Below are 23158 nucleotides of genomic sequence, written 5' to 3' on the forward strand. Positions count from 1 at the left end.
CTAAGACACCGTTACTGCTTACTGCTAATAAAACATCTACCATCAAAGATTCATGATGTATTATGGAATCTCAAGTTTGGTTCATATTCTTAGAACTCCACATAAAGAATAGATTCTATATAGTGCCCCATTTTATTTCATACAGTTTATAGATTTCCATGAAATTGAAAAGGATTTTGATGAAAAATCCCCAAAGTTTTCACAAATAGAATGGATACTGAATATTTGCTAAATTCATTCACTTATAAATATTTACTGAGTATATTTTATTTTAATACAAAGATTATAAGATACTGGTTTTTGTCTTCAAGTAGCTGACAGTCTATTAAGAGGGGTAAAGGAACTGATAAAAAAAAAAAGCGAGAATAACCAAATAGATGCAATAAAAAACGATATAGGGGAAATCACCACAGATTCCACAGAAATTCAAACCATCATCAGAGAATATTACAAACAACTCTATGCACACAAACTAGTAAACCTGGAAGAAATGGATAAATTCCTGGACTTCTGTGTCCTCCCAAGCCTAAATCAGGAGGAAGCCGAAACTATGAACAGACCAATAACAAGGTCTGAAGTTGAGGCAGCAATTAAGAGCCTATCACCCAAAAAAAGCCCAGGTCCAGATGGGTTCACAGCCAAATTCTACCAGATACACAAAGAGGAGCTGGTACCATTCCTTCTGAAACTATTCCAAATAATCCAAAAAGAGGGAATCCTTCCCAAATCATTTTATGAGACCAACATCATCCTGATACCAAAACCCGGCAGAGACCCAACGAGAAAAGAAAACTTCAGGCCAATATCCATGATGAAAATAGATGCAAAAATCTTAAATAAAATACTGGCAAGCCAATTGCAACAGCACATCAAAAACCTTATCCATCATGATCAAGTAGGATTCATCCCGGGGATGCAAGGCTGGTTCAACATACGCAAATCTATAAACGTAATTCACCTCATAAACAAACCAAAAACAAAACCACATGATTATCTCAATTGATGCAGAGAAGGCCTTTGACAAAATTCAACAGCCCTTTATGCTAAAAACCCTCAATAAACTTGGTATTGATGGAACGTATCTCAAAATAATAAAAGCTATTTACGACAAACCAACAGCCAATATCATACTGAATGGGTAAAAACTGGAAGCATTCCTTTTGAAATCTAGCACTAGACAAGGATGCCCTCTCTCACCACTCCTATTCAATATAGTACTGGAAGTTCTAGCCAGAGCAATCAGGCAAGAAAAAGAAATAAAGGGTATTCAAATAGGAATGGAGGAAGCCAAATTGTCTTCATTTACAGACAACATGATAGTATATTTAGAAGACCCCATCATCTCAGCCCAGAAACTCCTGAAACTGATAAGCAAATCCAGCAAAGTCTCAGGATATAAAATCAATGTGCAAAAATCACAAGCATTCCTCTACACCAATAACAGACTGAAAGAGATCCAAATCAAGAATGAACTGCCATTCACAATTGCTACAAAGAGAATAAAATACCTAGGAATACAACTTACAAGGAACGTAAGGGAAACTTCAAGGAGAACTAAAAACCACTGCTCAACAAAATAAGAGAGGACACAAACAGAGGGAGAAACATTCCATGTTCATGGTTAGAAAGAATCAATATTGTGAAAATGGCCATACTGCCCTAAGTAATTTACAGAATCAATGCTATCCCCATCAAGCTACCATTGACTTTCTTCACAGAACTGGAAAAAACCACCTTGAACTTCATATGGAACCAAAAAAGAGGCTGCATAGCCAAGTCAATTCTAAGCAAAAAGAACACAGCAGGAGGCATCACACTACCAGACTTTGAACTAAACTATGAGGCTACAGTAATCAAAACAGCATGGTACTGTTACCAAACAGAGATATAGACCAATGGAAGAGAACAGGAGCATTGGAGTCAACACAACATATCTACAACCATACAATCTTTGATAAACCTGACAAAAACAAGCAATGGGGAAAGGACTCCCTATTTAATAAATGGTGGTGGGAAAACTGGCTAGCCATGTGCAGAAAGCAAAAACTGGACCCCTTCCTGACACCTTACACTAAAATTAACTCCAGATGGATTAAAGACTTAAACATAAGACCCAGCACCGTAAAAACCCTAGAAAAAACTCTAGGCAAAACCATTCAGGACATAGGAGTAGGCAAGGACTTCATGACCAAAACACCAAAAGCATTGGCAACAAAAGCCAAAATAGACAAATGGGACCTCATCAAACTCCACAGCTTCTGCACGGCAAAAGAAACAGTCACTGGAGTGAATCGGCAACCAACAGAATGGGAAAAAATCTTTGCAGTTTCCCATCTGACAAAGGGCTGATATTCAGAATTTACCAAGAACTCAAACAGATTTACAAGAAAAAACAAACAAGCCCATTCAAAAATGGGCAAAGGATATGAACAGACACTTTGCAAAAGAAGACATACACGAAGCCAACAGACATATGAAAAAATGCTCATCATCACTGGTCATTAGAGAGATGCAAATCAAAACCACATTGAGATACCACCTCACACCAGTTAGAATGGCGATCATTAAAAAATCTGGAGACAACAGATGCTGGAGAGGATGTGGAGAAATAGGAACACTTCTACACTGCTGGTGGGAGTGTAAATTAGTTCAACCATTGTGGAAGACAGTGTGGCAATTCCTCAAAGACCTAGAAATAGAAATTCCATTTGACCCAGCAATCTCATTACTTTGGATATATTGGTATATATCCAAAGGACTATAAATCGGTCTACTCTAAGGACACATGCACACGAATGTTCATTGCAGCACTGTTTAGAAGACCTGGAACCAACCCAAATGCCCACTGATGATAGACTGGACAGGGAAAATGTGGCACACATACACCATGGAATATTATGCAGCAATCAAAAATAATGAGTTCGTGTCATTTGTAGGGACATGGATGAATCTGGAGAACATCATTCTCAGCAAACTGACACAAGAACAGAAAATGAAATACCGCATATTCTCACTCATAGGCAGGTGATGAACAATGAGAACACATGGACACAGGGAAGGGAGCACTACACACTGGGATCTATTGGGGGGAATAGGGGAGAGACAGCGGGGAGGGGAGCTGGGGAGGGATAGCCTGGGGAGAAATGCCAAATGTGTGTGAAGGGGAGGAAGGCAGCAAAACACACTGCCACATGTGTATCTATGCAACTATCTTGCATGTTCTGCACATGTACCCCAAAACGTAAAATGCAATTAAAAAACAGAGGAGTAGAGGGAATGAAGTGGGAAGGAGAGAGAGAATAGCAAATCATTGCTATAGAGACAGAAAATTCTAGTAGTACTAACAACAGAGCAATATGGGAACAGAGTATAAAAAGTGTTTGAGAAACTCTTCTGAAGAAAAATGACATTTGAACAGAATTTGAAAGATAATTTATTTTCAAACAAGTAGAAGCTAGCACAAAATTTAATCTGTACTTTGGTTTTTATTTTCAACTTTGTATCTTTACTGTTGGAAACACTACCTGATTCATGGTATGCTAAACGTCCTATGTTAAATGGATGAATAAATGAAAGTCTACTTGGTGATAGGAGCACCCGAATAAAAAGATTTACTTTCAGAGAGTTAAATCATGTCTTTTATGGCAACTCTTGACATCATTATCTTTTTCACATAACTTGAAATGCAGCATAAGTCAAGCTGGTTAACCAGATGACTCCATCTTAGATCCTTCCAATTTCCATTGGGGGCCATCAAGAATTTTAGGAACTAGAAAGGATCTGATAATAAGAATAAGTAACTAAAAGAACATCTGAAGTTGAGGAAAAGGCAAGCACAACTGCTTATTCCACTACAATTCCCCACAAATACATATATTTACATGGCTTGCTCAGATGGACAAAATATTTATATGACTAAAAATGCTTACAGAATAATTTTTTTTGATCAGATGAACAGAAATTGAATGAAGAAAAATTAGAAACTAATTGCAGACATCATTAATAGACTCTTTGACATACAACCTGAACTGACTGCATCCTATTGTAATACCTTCACTCCAGCAAAACTAAAGACTCTCCAAGCTATGGACATGTACTATATGGTAAAATAATATGGATAAAGTTGTAGAACATATGCTTCCCCATTTCTATTAAAAAGAAATGCAAACCGTCTTTGAAATGTCAGCTCCATGGTGAGGCATTCCTGAAATGATCTCCCCTGATTCCATCATGCACCCATAGCTCTTTGCTCAGGTCTTTCTCTCAAAATTAATAGAATCTGTACTGACTTAGGTACGCCTCAAATTCCTTTTAGAATGTGAGTCCTTTGTAGACATGAATAATACCTTTTTATTCTAATACTTGACCTTACTTCTTCTAACTTCCCCTCAAATACACATACACATAAACATTTGCTGAGTGAATGTTGAAAGAAAAGTATAACCTGATATACTTACAGGAAAAGAGACTTGACATTTTCTAAAATAATAAAGAAAATATAAATGCTGATACAAGACTTATGATGGCCATGCAAGATGCAAAAGATACTTTGGAAAATAAACAGAAAAGTAATCAGAATGCGTGATATAAACATGTTGTGATAAAAGTACTCAGCCCTTTGTGACAACATGACAAAACTCCATCTCTACCAAAAATACAAAAATTAGCAGGGCGTCGTGATATGTGCCTGGAGCCCAGGAGGTAGAGACTTCAGTGAGCTGAGATCGCACCACTGCATTCCAGCCTGGGTGACTGAGAAAGACCTTGTCTCCAAAAAAAAGTTAACAAAAGAATACTTAATGATTTTGGTGGACATATTTTATTAAAATTCATATTATTTAAGGGAAACTATACCGCTGCTTCTGATAGCTACAGAATCAATCATTTTTACATATCATCCAAATGTCTTTTGATCATCACTGGGAAGTTGCTGCATGCTTCTTATTCCTTGTGTCAGTTAGGATGCTTTCATCTGCAAATACTGCATTACACATCTACATTCCCTTAAACAAATGATAGGATCTTTATCTCATAAAGTAAGAAGCCTGGAGGTTAGAGATCCGAAGTTTGGTGCAGTGACTCAATGGTGATTTCAGGATTTAGGCTTTTTCTATCTTCTACTTTTATGGTTGCAATATGAATGCCATAGCTGCACATCTAGTATCCCAAGCCAGAAGGCTAGGTGAACACAGAAACAGAGACATTTTTTCTTGAGCACCTCTCTGAAAAGAATGTCTTTCTTAGAAGACATTTCTTAGCAGATTTCCCTTCTCACTGGCCAAGTTATAGAGTGCCATAACTAACATAAAGGAAGGGTACTGCTATGATGCGCTTAGACAGCTGAAATTCACTCACTAGTGTTGGTACATCACACCTTAACAAAATCGAGTTTCTATTAACAGTGATGGAAAGAAAGTAACTCTTGGAAAGGAAACCATTAGTGCTTATAACATCATAAAAGATAGTCTCTATAATTACTGTGATATAGACAGTAGATATTTGTTGGCCTCAAATTCATTAATTAGTAGAAATAACTGAAACTTTATTATTGCCTTAATCATTAGCTTCAAATGATTTCTTTAAAGCTTGAATGAAGTGGAATAAGAGCTGTGTTCATGTGTAGCATCTATAAATAACTGTAAATGGCAGAGATAACCATTACATTCTAACTCTCAATGCCTATATCAAGTAATATGAATTAATGAAACATCATTTTAACAAAAATAACCGAATTTAGACATACACATGATTGTTTTCCTATAAAGTGATTACCTTGAGAAACTGAATACTTCCAAAGTAGCCACTGGTCAAAGAAAGCCAGAACTAATCTTAAAGCATTACCATTAGCCTGTGGCACAGCATTAAGGGCTACTTTTGGTAATAAGAAATCTTTGTCTTTTGTGAATGAATTTGCTTATTGAAAATACAGAAATGCCATTTTGAGCCAAGCCTTGAGAATTAGATAGGTAGTCAAGCTGGGTATGGCACTATTTTGGTCAAAAAGTAGTGACTACTAAGAAACATCTTTTATACTTATTATGGCTTGTTAACATACTCTAGAAACAATTCCAAGTGGAATATTCTAAACCTACTTTGAGAACAGAGTTGAAGGGCATCCCAAAACCTAGTTGGACAATATTATTTTTGGCAGTGATATTAGAAATTATGTATAAAATTAGTTTGTGTACATATAGTTACCTTCAAACCAAGCCAATTTTAATAATACTAGTCTCAAACATATCAGCTTAGCATAAAATATATATATTTAAAACTATATCTTTGGAGTGAGATAATTATTACAGACATTTCTTCTAAGAGCTTAGAACCTAATAGGTACTTGATAAATGCTGTTAGATAATTGAGTTGTAGTCAATCTTAAGTAATAGATTGAAGAAAATATAAATTTGTTAATTATGATTTACGATTATTACCTGGAATAAATATAATCTTCCTATTGACTTAAAGTATTGGGAAATCCAGCTTATGCAGGAGTAGCCTACTTAAGTGTATCATAATAGAACCTGTGTTTTTCATTTAGTTTATTACTGTCATATTCAAAGATACACTTCTTCATGAGAGTTTTCATAATATAGAACAATTGCCTAGGTTTTAAGAAGCAGTATAGATTATATAGATCTAAAATTGTGTATCTGAGCATAGACTTGGCCCACAACATTGGTAGCAACAATAAAAACATTGCAGATTATATAATCATTGTAGTTGGCACAGCCCTTCACAAGTTAAGTAGTTTGCTCTGCCCTGTAAATGTATTAATTACCTAAGTAAGTAATTAGAAAACCATAAAGTTATTTAGAACTTTAGATATTTACTTAGAAGTCTTATGTATTCTATTTAGAAAATTACCCTGGAGGAGCAGTAGTGTAGTTTTCTTAACAAAATGGTGGCATTTGATTTTAATTACACATAAAAGAAGGGAAATTTGTCCACAAAGAAAGTATCAGTGAGTATGCCTCCCAGACGAGGAGCTACTCTCCTTTTTAACTTAAATATATGACAATAACAGGGAAATATAAAATAATGAAAGATGATCAGATATTTTGAAAGTATAACTGACATAGGATCTTGGTGTATTTTGTTTATATTAATTTGATTAATATTTATTGTACCCCAGTGTAAAATGTTCCCATAACAGATTGTTTGCCTTTAACCTGTTGCATTTTCCTACTTTGTTTTTCAAAAAAAGTTATTTTAACTTTCCTATTCATATTGTAATGTAACACATGCATACACACATGCACACAAAGATATATGTATATGTACATATATTTATATATGATATAGACACTTGCATCTATACTGAATACTTTCAAAGTAGCCACTGGTCAAAGAAAGCCAGAACTAATCTTAAAGCATTACCATTAGCCTGTGGCTATGGTAATATACATACATATATCTATACGTGTATATATCACAGCACTTCACTCTGGGTATCTCAGAATGATGTATTTTTATTACAAGGACCCTAAGTTTGTGCCTTGCATGCACAGTACTTCTCTTAATATGGTATAAATATATGAAGAGTTGGAAACTATACTAAACAGAACAGTTCTGAAAAACAGCATCTTACTCTGACATTTACCAAAGAAGATGTTTAGTATATGCTTATTTATTGACCTGATCTGGCCTGGAAGATAAGCATCCTCTCTCTGTGTTCTCTCTTCTTGTATAACTTTGAGAAAACCATTCCTTCTTTTTGAGTCTTTTTTCTCTGTTCAGTTAATGAAAAATTTACAGATTTTGCTACTAGTAGCCCTATTTGCAATTGTATATTGCCTTTGCTGAAACTGACATCAAGAATCTCTGTGTTTTTCAATTATTCACCCCAAAGCTAGTTGCTGCTCAACACATACTTACACATGTATGTAGACACATTTATATTTTGGCATCCTTCCCTTCATGGTAGAAAATATTATAAAAATACTCTCTTGCACCCTTTTTTACAACTGCTTTAATTATTTTATTAAGTTTACCAGTTAATTGCCACTGAATGAGATTTCACATATAAAGTCCAAACACATTGCCTTGCACATAAAACTCAATAAGCTGTGATTATTATTCTTAGCACTCTCCCATTTTATTAAAAAATTCAATAAACCAGAGGAAATGAAGAGTCACAGATTTATAACTTTACTCTTTTTCTTTATATGTATATAATAAAGTAATATCCATGTTTAGAAAGGCAAATATTTGCCCAGTTACTTCTCAATGGCCATTTCAGGTGGTGAGAACTATTCAAGGAAGAAATATGAAGATTTACTGTCATTCATGATGGCTTGAAATACCTAAGCTATATCAAGACTCTTACACCAAAGCAGAATAGAAGGAGGAAATACATAATAACTGCTTTAAGAAATAGAGAACCAATTGATTAAGTATTTATTTTGCAGGCTCTATTTTATTGCAACAGTAGTTTTTATCTGAGTTAGATTAGGATGTGGATCTAAATCTGAACACCTTCTTCTGTTGCCCTGGTGTCTTTGGCTATCTTGTACCTGTATTACATTATTTTAATCATTTTAGTCTCATCATTTTTCTTTTTTTTTTTTTGAGATGGAGTTTTGCTCTTGTTACCCAGGCTGGAGTGCAATGGCACAATCTCGGCTCACCACAACCTCCGCCTCCTGGGCTCAGGCAATTCTCCTGGGATTACAGGCACGTGCCACCATGCCCAGCTAATTTTTTTTTTTTGTATTTTTAGTAGAGACGGGGTTTCACCATGTTGACCAGGATGGTCTCGATCTCTTGACCTTGTGATCCACCCGCCTCGGCCTCCCAAAGTGCTGGGATTACAGGCGTGAGCCACCACACCTGGCTCATTTTTCTTTCCTTCTTAATACAGTTTGATCACACAAAATGTAGATAATTATCATTGTTTTTCATGTGTGTGTAGATGATCTCTTATTTAATGATGATGTCATGCAAGGTACTGGTCCCCCAGTGAAGACCAAATAGCTTTGAAAGCCTTGTCGCGGGAGACATTTGCAGAATCCTTGAAGGTAGCCTGATGATAAATCTCCCATGTATTTTATAAAGAATCAGTAGTCTAGGCCAAAGTGTGTCTCATTGGCTCAGAGAATACAAAATCATTAAAAGCAGGTCTGGAATTGAACTAAGAGGCTATGTTTCCTGGCCAATGACATTATCCAACAAACAACATTATGTATGTAAATTAAATGCAAAACCTTAATTTACCTTTTATAATTAAGTTGTTATTTCAATTGCAAAAGGAAGTCAGGAACATCGAGAGTCATTTCACACTGAAATAATAACTCTGATGAGAGGTTTAAAACAATAGTTCTTTCATCTCTGTAACACAATGGATATAGAAAGCCAAAAATCAAGAGGGACAAAAAATGTTGCAACAGTTTTGAAGCATCACTCCCTAACTCTTGTATGTAGGAATACACAAATATTGGTGAAAGTGCTATATAGAATATATATGAGATATATATTATGTATGGCATATATATATGTATGTGAAAGGATCTTGAAAGTATATAATACACACACGCGCACACACACACACACACAGGATTAACAGCATACCATTCTGTTCCTGTCACACTTTGTAATCTCTGTTACAATATGTCAAGGTGTTCAGCTCAATGTGAAACAGATATTAATTCACCAGACAGACCTGAGCCATAACAATTCAAAATTATAGAACTGTACTTCTCAACAAGTGTATATTGAGTCTTGACTCAGCACCCCACTGAGTTCTTTAGGATTGAAAAGAAGCATATGACATTGTCGTACCCCTTTCAAGAAATAGAACTAAACATTCTCACTGCAATATGAAGATCTTAAATACATTCCTTGAATACCAGCTTCTCCATTGTCACTAATGCTGCCAGAACTTTGCTTGTAAATTCTTCATTTCTGATTTTAAAAGGTAAGTAATATGTCTCTCTTCTCTGTAAACTTTTCCTGATTCACTTTAGGTCTCTTTTCTTCAGAAAATATCCTCTGAGCCCTTCTCAGGGTTGGTTATCCGTCTCTAGTCAGGCCCTTATGCTGCTTTAACGTAATTGCTTCGTTGTCTGTATCCTCAAGCTAAACTATAAATTATATAATGACAAATATGTGTATATAATAGGAAAATTATGAATTAATGAATGACAGTGCTATACCAGATCGAGCATAAAAAATTAACACCAAGACAAAAGTATGCCAAATTGCAGGGTCGTTATTGCCAGTGGCCACAGAGGACTCACGTCTCTCCAACCCATGGCCCCAAGAGTTTTTAAACTGAAAAACCACAACCTGGTTTTAGGAGCAAGAGGGTGAGGGGATGCAGGACAAGCAACTTTACAGCAAGCTAGCTGTTTTTATTTACAGAAGCCAAGGTCAGCAGTTATTGCAAGAAAAATGAGGCAGCAAAGAGTTATCACAGGAAATGGGGCTGCAGTTACAACTTATTTTTGGAAAACAACGGTTTTCTTGGTGCTTGCAAGGTACAGGTTTAAGATGGCGTTGCTTAGGTTCTTAGCATAGCTTCTGGGTTGGGGCACTTTCAGGCTGCTTGGTGCTAGGGGGCTGCCTGGCTGCTTATGTTCTAACTCTGGGTTAGCTATGGCACAATAGTAGACTGTGAGATTCCTGTGGTTTGAAATATGCATATTAATTTCCTGGCATATAAAATGTACAGTTGTTAATATTTGTTACATACTGCTGTGCTTGGCAGCACACTAACCAATTTCCTTCACTATCAAATTTACTTCTCACAACAATTTCATGATGTTAACACTGTTCCCATGTTATACCTGGGGACAACTGATTTTATCAAGCATAAGTAGCAAAAGGTCACAAAGCTATTAAGTTAAGGGGTCAGGAACTAAATTTAAGCAATCTACCAGTCCCACCTACTATCTACCATGCAATACTTCTTGTCACTATGCTACTTGCACTAGTTATTAATCTGTATCTCAGCTTCAAAATATCTTTATCCCCTCGGCTGGCTTTGAAATTCTAAAGCTGGTAAGTCACATTTCTGCTTTTCTAGCTGGATCTATGCTAGCATCTGCCAAGAGGGGGCACAAGAGGGTGACTGCAAGGCTGGAGGAGGAAGACGGACTTTCAAGGCTGCTTCCTGTGGGTTTCCTGTATCCTTCACATATGGTCGTGCTCCCACTGGGCATATATGAGCCCTGCATAGTTCTCCACTGAAGCAGCAGCAGATTTTGTATAAGATTCTAATTTGGGGTTATCCAACACTTGCAGAGCCAGCTTTATCAGGCTCCTCTCCTTAGAGAACCAGGTCCCACTCCCACAGGAACCCTCCCCTAAGGTCCTCAATTTTAATGATCACTCTCTTTGTTCTGACCTAATTAACAACTTCATACATAGGAGCAGTGTCTTCTGAGTGGACTTTGACTAGCACCAGATCACACATACAGCTGTTAAGTGATACATTCAGAAACTAACGTTAGGCCAGTCTCCCAACCACAGCTGTTATCTATTGTCAAATATTCTTATCACTGTGCTAACATAGGTGAAATTCCATTTGTTTTTCATCATTTTCTAAATAAATAAATAAATAATAGGAGGAGGCAGAACAGCAAAGAAATAACAAAAACAAGTTTAAAGCTTAGAAACTCTCAAATTTAAATCTACTATTGTTCATACAATCACGTGGGTTTCTTTAAACAGTCTTTTCAATTCTAATATAGCCATATAGATAGATATAGAGCTACATATATGACTATAACATAGCCAATACATAGTCATATGTAAATAGATATCTAGCTAGATATACAGTGGCTATATTGTTAAAATATACAAAATATAGCCAATGTATCTCTCTATATTGTCATATATAGAGGGAGAGATATAGATATCCAGCTAGCAAGCCACTAATTTGGGCTTTCAGATTTATCTACCGGTCTAAAGTGGTGGTCAGAAACATAGCTTTTCACATCTACAATGGATAATTAGAATGTCTATACTTTTATCTATCCAAATAAGTGCCATAAAGAAATTTGTGAGTTTTCTATTTTCAGGTTTAAAACTACTAGATTGTTGTTTTTGCTGCTACTGATGCTATTGTTTTTCACACCACTGCAATTGTCAGTGAATTTTTTTTTCCTTTTCTTTTTTTCTTTTTTTTTAAGATGAGGTTTCACCATGTTGGTCAGGCTAGTCTTGAACTCCCAACCTCAGGTGATCCGCCCGCCTTGGCCTCCAAAGTGCTTGGATTACAGGCGTGAGCCACCATGCCTGGTCATGAACTTTTTTTTCAAGGTCTTATCTGAAGAATTTTAACAAGTGATATATATGACTTTCATTTGATCAGTAAATATTTTAATCACTCATATGCCAGGTACTGTGCCAAGTGCTAGTTTTATAATGCAAATAAGACAAAATATGCAATTCCTGCCCTGCCCTTATGGTCCAGCTGGGTAGACATGTTTAAAAAGTAAGTGCTGCCGGGCGTGGTGGCTCACGCCTATAATCCCAGCACTTTGGGAGGCAGGTGGATCACGAGGTCAAGAGATTGAGACCATCCTGGTCAACAAGGTGAAACCCCATCTCTACTAAAAATACAAAAAGTAGCTGGGCATGGTGGCGCGCGCCTGTAGTCCCAGCTACTCGGGAGGCTGAGGCAGGAGAATTGCTTGAACCCAAGAAGCGGAGGTTGCAGTGAGCCGAGATCATGCCATTGCACTCCAGCCTGGGTAAAAAGAGAGAAACTCCATCTCAAAAAAAACAAAAACAAAACAAAACAAAAAAATTAAAAGTAAGTACTTTATAGAGTATTTAATGTTTATGTATTAGCTTTGGGTTTTTTATTTTTATTTTTTTGGAGGAAGAGTGAAAATAAGAAAGTACCTCTTAATATGCAAGATAGTGTGAAAGCAAAATAAACCTTGGGACCCCAAAATCACTGAGCAAAAGGGAAAAATTAAGCTGCCTATTACTTAGAGCAAACCTGCCTCACATTCTGTTCAAAGTTATCCCTCGGCTCACTGAGATAAATGCATATCTGATTGCCTCCCTTGGAAAGACTCATTGGAAACTCAGAAGAATGCAATCCTTCATCTCTTATCTACCTATGATCTGGAAGTCCCTTCCCCACTTTGAGTTGTCCTGCCTTTGCTTTCAGTTGCCTTTCCTTTTTGGACTGAGCCAATGTTCATCTTACGTATATTGATTGATGTCTCATGTTTCCTTAAAATGTATAAAACTAAGCTGTGCACTGACCACCTTGGGCACATGTCATCAGAGTTAAAAATGCGTGCTTTGAATGAAGAGATCCCCCAAACAGGCTTTGTGTGAGCAACATGGCTGTTTAGTCACCTGGATGCAGGTGGGCTAAGGCCGAAAGGGCAGTGGGATGGGGGTTGGTTTTATGGGTTTGGGGTGGGCAGTGGAAAGTTACAGAGTAAGATCAGTTACACTGGTGAGGGTAGGGACAAGGAGTGTACATTACCATAAGTTCAGTTACAGTGGCGGGTGGGATAAGAGTAGTTAAAATGGTAGGGTGGGGTGAGGAGTATTCACATTATCATAATAATAGTTAAGATGGCAGGGTGGGGTGAGGAGAAGCTGATGTTCAGGAGGAAGCTCCAGAGACAATGGTGAACAATGCAGGTGGGAGGGGTGGATCAGCCAAGCAGGCAGGACTTTAGACTTTAGACTTTCTGGGTCCAGGCTTGCACAGGGAGGTCTGACAATCAGGACCTCCTGAGCTGTGAAACAGGCATGCATCCTTAACCTTGGCAAAATAAACTTTCTAAATAAACTGGGACCTGTCTGAGATATTCAGGGTTCACATTTTGGTAGCCAGGAGGAGATTCTGAGTGATGCCCCTGACCCTTGAAAAATTTCCTGTAGGTGCTTGGTACCAGCTTGAGCTAACTTTATGGCTCAAACCAATAGGACACTTATCTGAGGCCTGGAAGCACTCCCTCCAGAGAATCCCTGATCTCCCAAAATCTATGTGAGATCTGATGTTTATTGGGCTGTGCAACTCTTTTTTTTTTTTTTTTTTGAGTTTTACTCAGGGATCCTTGCCGAATTCCACCCTCAAGCCTGGAACCTCAGCCCTAAGTGAAAACAACTGACCCTGATATAAAAGGGCTGGGCTCCCAGCTATACTCCTCACTCAAGCCTGGGACCCAGACCTTAAGTGAAAGCAGCTGACCCCATTTTTCCAAATGATTGCTTTTTTTCCCACCCTGCCACCTATCCCATGCCCATTAAAAACCAGCCCAGCTGGCAGAAGAAAAATAAAGCAACGCAAGAAGCTGAGACTCGGTGACAAAAGTGACTAAGCAGTGAGCAGAGAAGTAACTGAGCATTGGAGACTATGGACAAATATTGCTAACATCAGATGGTGAGGTTTTGGAGGGGTGCCTGGCCAGAGACGGCTCAGGGAAATATCACCTTTTTCCCACAGCAGCCCCTAAGGCTAATGAGAAGCTTAAAAGAATGTAGGCATTTGTGTTTCAAGTACCTGTATCCTGGAAGCCCCCGTCCCAGTTCAAGTTGTTCCATTTTACATATATTGATTGATGTCACATGTCTCCCTAAAATGTATAAAACTAAGCCTCCTGAGGCTGTGTCATGGGTATGCGTATTCAACCTTGGAAAAACAAACATTCTAAATTAACTGAGGCCTGTCTCAAATTTTGAGGGTTTACAAAGTTACTGTTAGCTAAATCTTCTGAGTTATTGGCAAAAATACCTGCATATTTAAGGTTGAGGCTCTTACTTAGGTTTAGGTAAGCACTTGATGTTCATTTGACTATTAAAAAAAGTGGTTAATGAGGAAATAACTAACTTTAAATGATAGTATCTAATATCTCAGTTTACAGAAGTAATCTAGATAAACTGATAAAATAATTGAATACAGTGAATGGGATAACACTTTAAACTTTTTGTGTAAACTAAGATCTTAAAAGTTTTGATGCTCATTCAATATCTGCATCATTTCAATTAAAAAAGGGTTATGATATGGGGAAACATGTTTCTAAAATTGTGGATTTGTTTTTATCTATAAATGCCCATATCTGATGGTTCAGGATTTCTTGTTTTTTTTGGTTTCATTAAAGTGTTAGAATATTAAGGATAAGAATTCTAGTTAATACATAATTCTGTATACCAAATGTGCAAGAAAAGTTTGTTATTAGGTGAGGAAAATAATAATCTTGTCTAATTAAAAAGTTATCTAACAGTTCAAATTACAGATTTGAAAATGTTATTTATGAAACGATGTAGTAAGGAACCAGCAAGTAGGGGAGAAAGATGTGGGAAATGTGTGAATAATAAAACATCTTTTAAAACCTGATAGAGAATTAGAGGCATTTGGCTAATTAACATTTTCATAGTTAAAGATCTGATTCTTGATTAAAGTAAAATAAGAAGTATTGTAAAAAAAAAAAAGCCATTAACAGTTGGGCAATTCTTTTTGTAAATATAGTTAAGCATGAAGCGGGATTTAGTGTAGAGCCAAATTTCACAGGCATGCTTGCATTGCTTCATACTGCTTTGTACGAATAGTGCCAGCACTGGAGTACTTACTGGTCATGTGCCTAAAGTGAACTTCTTAATTACGCAGGATTTATGATATTGGGAAACTTGACAATATTGAATTGTTTATCAGGAAAAAAATATTAATTATGAGGATTTTTAAGGGTCCCGGATAACATCGTGCTGGATAACACGGTAGCCTCCTGGGAAGACTGAGTAGGAACATTTAGGTTTGGTTTCCTGTTTGTTTTGGCTTCTAGTTTTCATTCATTTGCTGTTTATTCTTTGGCTTTGGCTGTGTTCGCAGATATAAAACCATAGTTGTTTTTTTTTTTTTTTTTTTTTAGTTTCTAGTGGAAGGCTTTTATTTGGTTCTGTGAATAGTTATTTTTGTTTCCTGTGCATTTCTAGTAAGTCATTATTTGTTCCATTTATCTTGAATTCATAGGCTACCTTTATCAGGCCCCATAGGTACGGATGGAACATACCAGCTTTTTAACCTTAAACTAAGGTTTTGGGTTTTGGGCTTCCTGATATTTTAAGTGTGTAGAGTATATTTTTGTAAACAAAATTTGAGTCACATTTCTCTAATTTCTTCAAAATTTATAAACTACTTGTGAATATTCTTAATTCATGGCAATATATTTGTTTGCATATAGTTTAGCAGGGTCGCTAAGACCGCTCAGGGAGAGAAAACCCAGAAAACTGGCATGCCAGGAAAAGGGTAAACATTTATTACCAGTCACGCTGTGGCCTCCCTCTCTCTGTGCAAACTGGTTAAATAAATAATAAAAGTTACTGTTTATCTCCTCTGTAAAATTTTGATTAATAGAAAAAAGAATTCTGTGGCTAATCTTAAACTGTAGTGAATCTGTTGTGTTTTGTATGTCTTTCTATATTGTTGTGTTACAAAGAGGGAAATCTTAGGATAAAATGCATGCCTATAACTTCATAGGCCCTCTGTTCAAGATCGCCCAGCAAACTGACCAGCCACGTCCTTGGGAGTTTGACCTTGTAACCATATGGCTGTGCTTTCTCTTTTTATAATGACTTTAGGGTTCAATTTCTCACGTACAGAACAAGTCATTGATCTTCTATCTGTCTGTATTTAAATGTGTTATATGTGTAATATAAAAGAGCTTTAATTAATTGGTTTAATAAAAGAGCTTAAATCAAATATATTGTCAGAAAAGTTTAATCATTTTTATTTAGATCCTGTATCTTAAGTAATCTTTAGAAAATTTAAGGATTATTGGTAAAATTAAAATCTTCAAAAATGTAAATATTTGGCTTAAATTATGCAGGTCAGATGTTACTGACCTGCATATAAGGTCATAAACTACATTTTTGACTTTTAAATTGTTCAATGTATTTTGGAGGATTCGATTCTAGATAAGGCCTGGGGATATTGGAATTTAGCTATGCCCCCTAGCTATGCAAAGAAGGTTACAGAAAAAGAGGTTTTATATAAGAAAGGATCTTGCATGGTAAATTTTTGTCTAAAAGTAAAATAACTGGTTGTTTAAAAGTGGAATGTTTAGGACAAATCAGAAAGTTCAAGCATGTCATAGAGGATCTATGCAAGTTGTGAAATAATTTATGCAAGAAATGTACTATTTAAAGGTGATTTGGCAAACTAAATGCTTCAAAATTTTCACTCTGACTTTGAACTGTACAACATGTCTGCTTCACAGCTAGGTAAGGCCTGGGACACATGGAGATACACACCGAAAAGGGTCACAACTTATCTGCACTTCTGTCTGGGTTCTAGGCTCTACACCTAATACATAATTGGAGTCCTGAAGTTACCAAGGTTTTTGCCAAAAGTTAAAGTCGCTAAGATTTAACATTGTAACATGTAATTGAGACTACTGAAGAAACAGTTTTACATGCAAGATGTATAAGAAAGTGAAATGTGTTTTGGTAAAAGATTATAAGAAGGCATGGGAATGTAAATTTTTGTTGTTGTTGTTTTTTCCTAAAGGGTTAAAGGATTGACTTAAGTTAGGATAAAGTTAAAGTTTGAATAAGTTGTAGAAACTTTGTAAAAAACAAAAATTTTAAACATTATATATATGAATTTCATTCAATTGACATTTTCAATACATGTTCTCTGGTTGTATAAAAGCTTTGACATGCAAGAAGGCTGATGTTATAACAGTAGATTATTATACTATGGTGCATTTTTGTCAGGTAAAAAAAACCTCCTTTGGTTCACTGACTGAGGACGATCAACCCCTTCACAATCTAGAACCCAAAGATTGTATCTTCTAAAACATCAGAGAAAGACTGTCCTTGCCATCCACACTACAGCAAATCTTGAAGACCTTAAACCTTGGGTTCATAATCTCACAACTGAGAAGCATCCCTCTATACTCTTGGGACTGTACACCCATTGGAACCCTTAAGGGAAAGCTAATCAGCATAGTTTCTCCCCAGAAGATGGCATCCTTTATGTGAACAGCTTTTCCCAAAATCATGGATCAAGACTTCTCTACTATTATTAGACTTATCTTTGAATATTTTTTTTCTTGCTTATGCTTCTATGAACAACAGAAATGAAAAAGAGGTCTGTTATGTGAACTTATGGGGTATGGTTTTATTTATGAAAAAGTTTTCAGCCAGCTTATACATAAGTATTGGGTCTTCATATTTTACCTATCGAAGTATAAGGTTAGTTCGATAGGTAAAATATGAAGACCCAATGTAGGCAAGAAACATTAATAATACATTATAATCAATCAGAAACAAAATATTTGTTCACTTCTCTAAACTCACATCATGGGTTAAAGAGAACATTGCCAAAAAGCCTTTACTCTTCTAGAAGGGCATCATTTGTTAGGTCCTTTTTCCATAGTTTGGACAAGTTGTAGAAAGTTTGTAAAAAACTAAAATCTTGTAAAACACATGTGTGAATATATTGACTAATTTTAAAGGATCATTTTCTGGTTTTCCATAAATTGGATTTCAAAATAAAAGCACAAACAGGATTTTCTTAGTTTAAAGTAAAAGAAGCAATGATTAGAAATATACCACTTGTGACAGGCTCTATAGCAAATTCTGTTGTAAAGGCTACAGTAACACAACAGACTTTAACTTATCTTGTGAAGGTTATGATAAAATTGGCTGAACAGAGAAGTATCTGTGCAGCTGTTGGCACTCATGGCCTATAGAAAAAACATTATGTATTACATAGATTCAGTTGTAGTGTACAAAGTAAATGCCTTTGTAACTTTACTTCATTCTCTTCATTTACATAGATTGTACAACAAGTAATGAATGGAAAACTCTAGAAAATATTTAAACCGCAGAAAATGGATTAATGAAGAGACTGCTTAGTTAAGTGAGTAGACTCTTTATTTTGCTCATTCTTTGATCTATTTGATTTTAGGAGGTTTGGTTTATAGGGACCCTGGGTAAGAAGCATGCTACAAACTCTTGACATTCTACTCCGGATAATTATAATGATAGTCTCCCTGGTGCATTGCATTCTCTCAAACATCTTAAACATTTGCATACAATGACAGCTAGAGTGTCAAATGGTCTCTCTTTAGAGTGACAAGAGCTAAAAGAAATGTGTGACCATAAGGACACTATAACTAGTGAATAACATGCTGTGACCAGAATCTCAAAATTATGGTAACTGAGGGTGGTGCTAAGGCCCAAAATTTTGGTCACCCTCTCACCTCTGTGAGAACCTGACTAAAAGTGGGGAATTTTTAAAAACAATTATGAGAAGTCATTGTTTTGGACTGAGCTCATGTGCTAGGCCCCAACACACCAAACCAAAACCAAAATGGAGTTCTTCTTGCTAAGACTTTAAGAAAACACATAGATCCTAGACCAGACCACAGACCAGGTTTTGTTTTTCTCCTGCATATCTGTATAACAAACATTCCTGACTACTCCCTCAAGTCTTTATTAAATTTTTTAACCAAAATCATTTCCTCTTGCCTAGAGACCATCAAACTTCAGATGAATATGTGACAAGGGTTCCAGCCATTTTCAAGTGAAGACACCACCCCTGGTCATCAAGAAACTACCCTGACTCCACTAGACAGAGCAGGGCAAAAGTTTCATGATTCCTCACAGGTAGGTACTACACCCCAAGCCAGCATGAAGCAGTTACAGAAGGAAGACCATAAGTTTTTCCATTACTGATGGATGGAAAAACTGATGGTAAGATTTATGAGGATCACATCTCTTAAGGGGAAAATGAGGCAGGAAAATAGGTTCTGGAGGCAGAGAACATAAGGTCAATTTACACTGACTTTCTAAAACTAAATCAAATGGAAACACTTCAGCTATGACAGGAAATAGCCTCTCCATTTACGTAGGGCATACAAGTAAATGACTTTGTAATTTTACTTCATCCTCTTCATTTACATAGGTTCTACAACAAGTAACCAATGGAAAAGTCTAGAGGGTATTTAAACCCCAGAAAATTCTGTAATGGGGCTCTTGAACCACTATACTTGGGCCCACACACACCCTGTGGAGTGTACTTTTGTTTTCAATGAATCTTTGCTGTTGTTGCTTCATGCTTTTCTTGCTTTGTTTGTGCATTTTGTCCATTTCTTTGTTCAAGATGCAAGAACATGGACACCTTCAACTGGTAACACCAGCACACTTCAGTACACTTTACAAAAGCCCTAGGCCACAGCTCTGTTCCTCCTCTTAAGAAAAAAAATAAAAAGTGGGAAAAATACAAGAATGAAAATGAGAATAATCCCCTATTCAGCATTCCATTAGTTTTATGACACCTCTACTCGCTAGAGTCAGTGTAAAATGGAAACATTATGGTTTTTGTGCACGTTTACTTCAAGAAAAAAGAGCCCTGAGGGAAACCTGCACACTGTAGAGTTCTAAGCTCCCTTTTTCTCTATTTTCTTTTCTGCCTTCTTTAAACTGCTGTTACTTTGCTGCTGAGATAAAAATCACTATTTGGATCCAGTTGTTTTTTTTTTTTCTTGCCAGCTGATAAATTTGTATTCATGCCTCATGCTAGATTTCTGAAATAGAAGTTATGAGATCTGAAATAGAAGTTATAAGATCACCATAAATTGGCCAGGTACAGTGGTTGACACCTATACTCCCAGCATTTTGGGAGGCAGAGGTGGGTGGATCATTTGAAGTCAGGAGTTCAAGACCAGCCCGGCCAATATGGTGAAACCTCATCTCTACTAAAAATACAAGAAATTAGCTGGGCAATAGTGGTATATGCCTGTAATTCCAGCTATTCAGGAGGCTGAGACAGGAGAATTGCTTGAGTCTGGGAGGCAGAGGTTGTGGTGAGCCAAGATCATGCCACTGCACTCCAGTCTGGGCAACCGAGTGAGACTCTGTCTTAAAAAAAACATAAAGGCCTTTTAAATACACACACACACACACACACACACACACGTATACATGTATATGTATATATTATATATACACATGTATATGTATATTATGTATATTACATATATGTATATATGTATATTATATATACACATGTATATGCATAAAATATATACACACATATACATATGTGTGTGTGTGTGTGTGTATATATGTTGTCCCACCTTTGCTTCCAGTTGTTCCACCTTTTTGGGCTGGTGGACCAATGTTCATCTTACATATATTGTTTGATATTTGTTTTACATATATTGTTTGATCACTCAGATTTGATCACTCGGCTCTTCCTAAAACGTATAAAACCAAGCTGTGTCCCAACTACCTTGGCCATATGTCATCAGGACATCTGGAGACTGTGTCATGAGTGTGAGTCCTTAACCATGGCAAAATAAACTTTCTAAATTGGCTGGGACCTGTCTCAGATATTTGGGGTTCATAATACTAATCAAAATTTTAGATTTTTTTTTCTAGCAAATGGATTAATTACTTCAATCAAGTTCCTAACTTACACAGAAATCTCAAGAAGACCAAGCAGTAAGCAGTGACTAGCCTACTTTCCTTAGTTTTAGGCTATGTTCCTAAACTTATGCATCTATATCATCAACTATATTTGTTGATAACAGGATGCAATTACATCGAGTTACAACTCACATTAATTATTCTTATATATAGTTCTCACGTCCACACATTTTGAAAAACTTTCTTTAGTTTTGCTGTAAAGTGGCTTGGTTTCACACTATGACTGGAAGGAAATGAGAACAGGATATCATTTGCCCTGTGGGCTCCTACATCTCGTTGTTTTCTCTTGCTTCTCATTCTATGCAGTCTTTAAAGCTGTAGTTTGCAAATTTGATGTACCCAGGAATTACACAGGACGTTTCTTAGAATTAGAAATTTCTGATGCCCACCTTTGCAGATTTCACTCATTAAGCCTGGGGTGCATTTCAAGAATCTTCATTTTTAAGATGAAGTAAGGGTAAGAAAGTTCTGATACACCAGAATTATTGTTTTGAAGATTAGCTAGATGCATCATAGTGTGTGTGAACCAGGAAATGGGTTTTATGAGATCAGGATCTAGAATATAATGTAAATTAAATCTATGTGGATTCTGAAGATATCTTGGGACTAGATCATTGTTCTCCTTACTAGTCTGATGATAATAATCACCTGGGAACTTTTTCAAACAGATCATTCCCAGTTTCATCTCATGGGAAACCTTCATCTGCCCAAGAAAATTACCTGGGGCACATTTTAAAACCTGATATATAAGCCGCATTCCACACTGAATCAAAATCCTTAGGGCTTAGCCCAGGCACGAGTATTTTTTAAAGCTCCACTTTGATTTAGGAATGCAACCAGAGTTTTGTGCTTGAGACTGATTCCCAAAGTCAGGGGTGGTGACAAAGAATCTTTGTTTTTAGGTGGTCCTTATAAACACAGTTTGGAAGTTATTAAATGGATATGCAAGTTTGTATTTCAAAATAGTTAGAGAAGGAATTATCCACCTTTGACGAACTTCATAATATGCAGTATAAAGAGATGTGCTTCTATTATTTGGAATTGATGATTATGACATTTCTTAGTTCAAATTGCCTATTCTTCATCATCACTGAAAACAGTATTAAATATATGTACACATACACACTTGTATATATAGATGTATGTGTATTTAGATAGATAGATGGATAAATGTGTATTAAGGTTCTTCAGAGAAAGAAAACCAATGGAATATAGCTATATATAAGAGAAGCCATATTACAGAATTGGCTCACATGTTTATAGAGGCTGAGAAGTTCCTTGATCTGCTCTCTGCAAACTGTAGAACTAGGAAAGTTGGTAGTGTAATTAAGTCAGAGTCCAAAGGCCTGAGAATCCAGAGATCAATGTGTAAGTACTGGTGTGAGTTCACAAACCCAAGAACCAGGAGTGCTGATGGCTAAAGGAAGAAAAAGACAGATGTCTCAGCTCAAACAGAAAGTATAAATTTGCACTTCCTCTGCTTTTGTATTCAATTTGGGCCCGCAACTGATTAAATGGTAATCACCCACATTGCTGAGTGCCATCTGCTTTACTGAGTTCAACAATTCAAATTCTAATCTCTTCCAGAATACTCTGAGAGCAGATTTGCCTAGAAATAATGTTTTACCAGCTATTCAAGTATCTCTGAACCTAGTCAAGTTGACACATAAAATTAGCCATAGATAGAGATAGATAGATAGATAGATAGATGATAGATAGAAGCATTTGGGCCCTTACCTTGTGAAATAAG

Source organism: Callithrix jacchus, chromosome 3 (assembly GCF_049354715.1).
Source record: "Callithrix jacchus isolate 240 chromosome 3, calJac240_pri, whole genome shotgun sequence".
In the NCBI taxonomy this organism is placed as follows: Eukaryota; Metazoa; Chordata; class Mammalia; order Primates; family Cebidae; genus Callithrix; species Callithrix jacchus.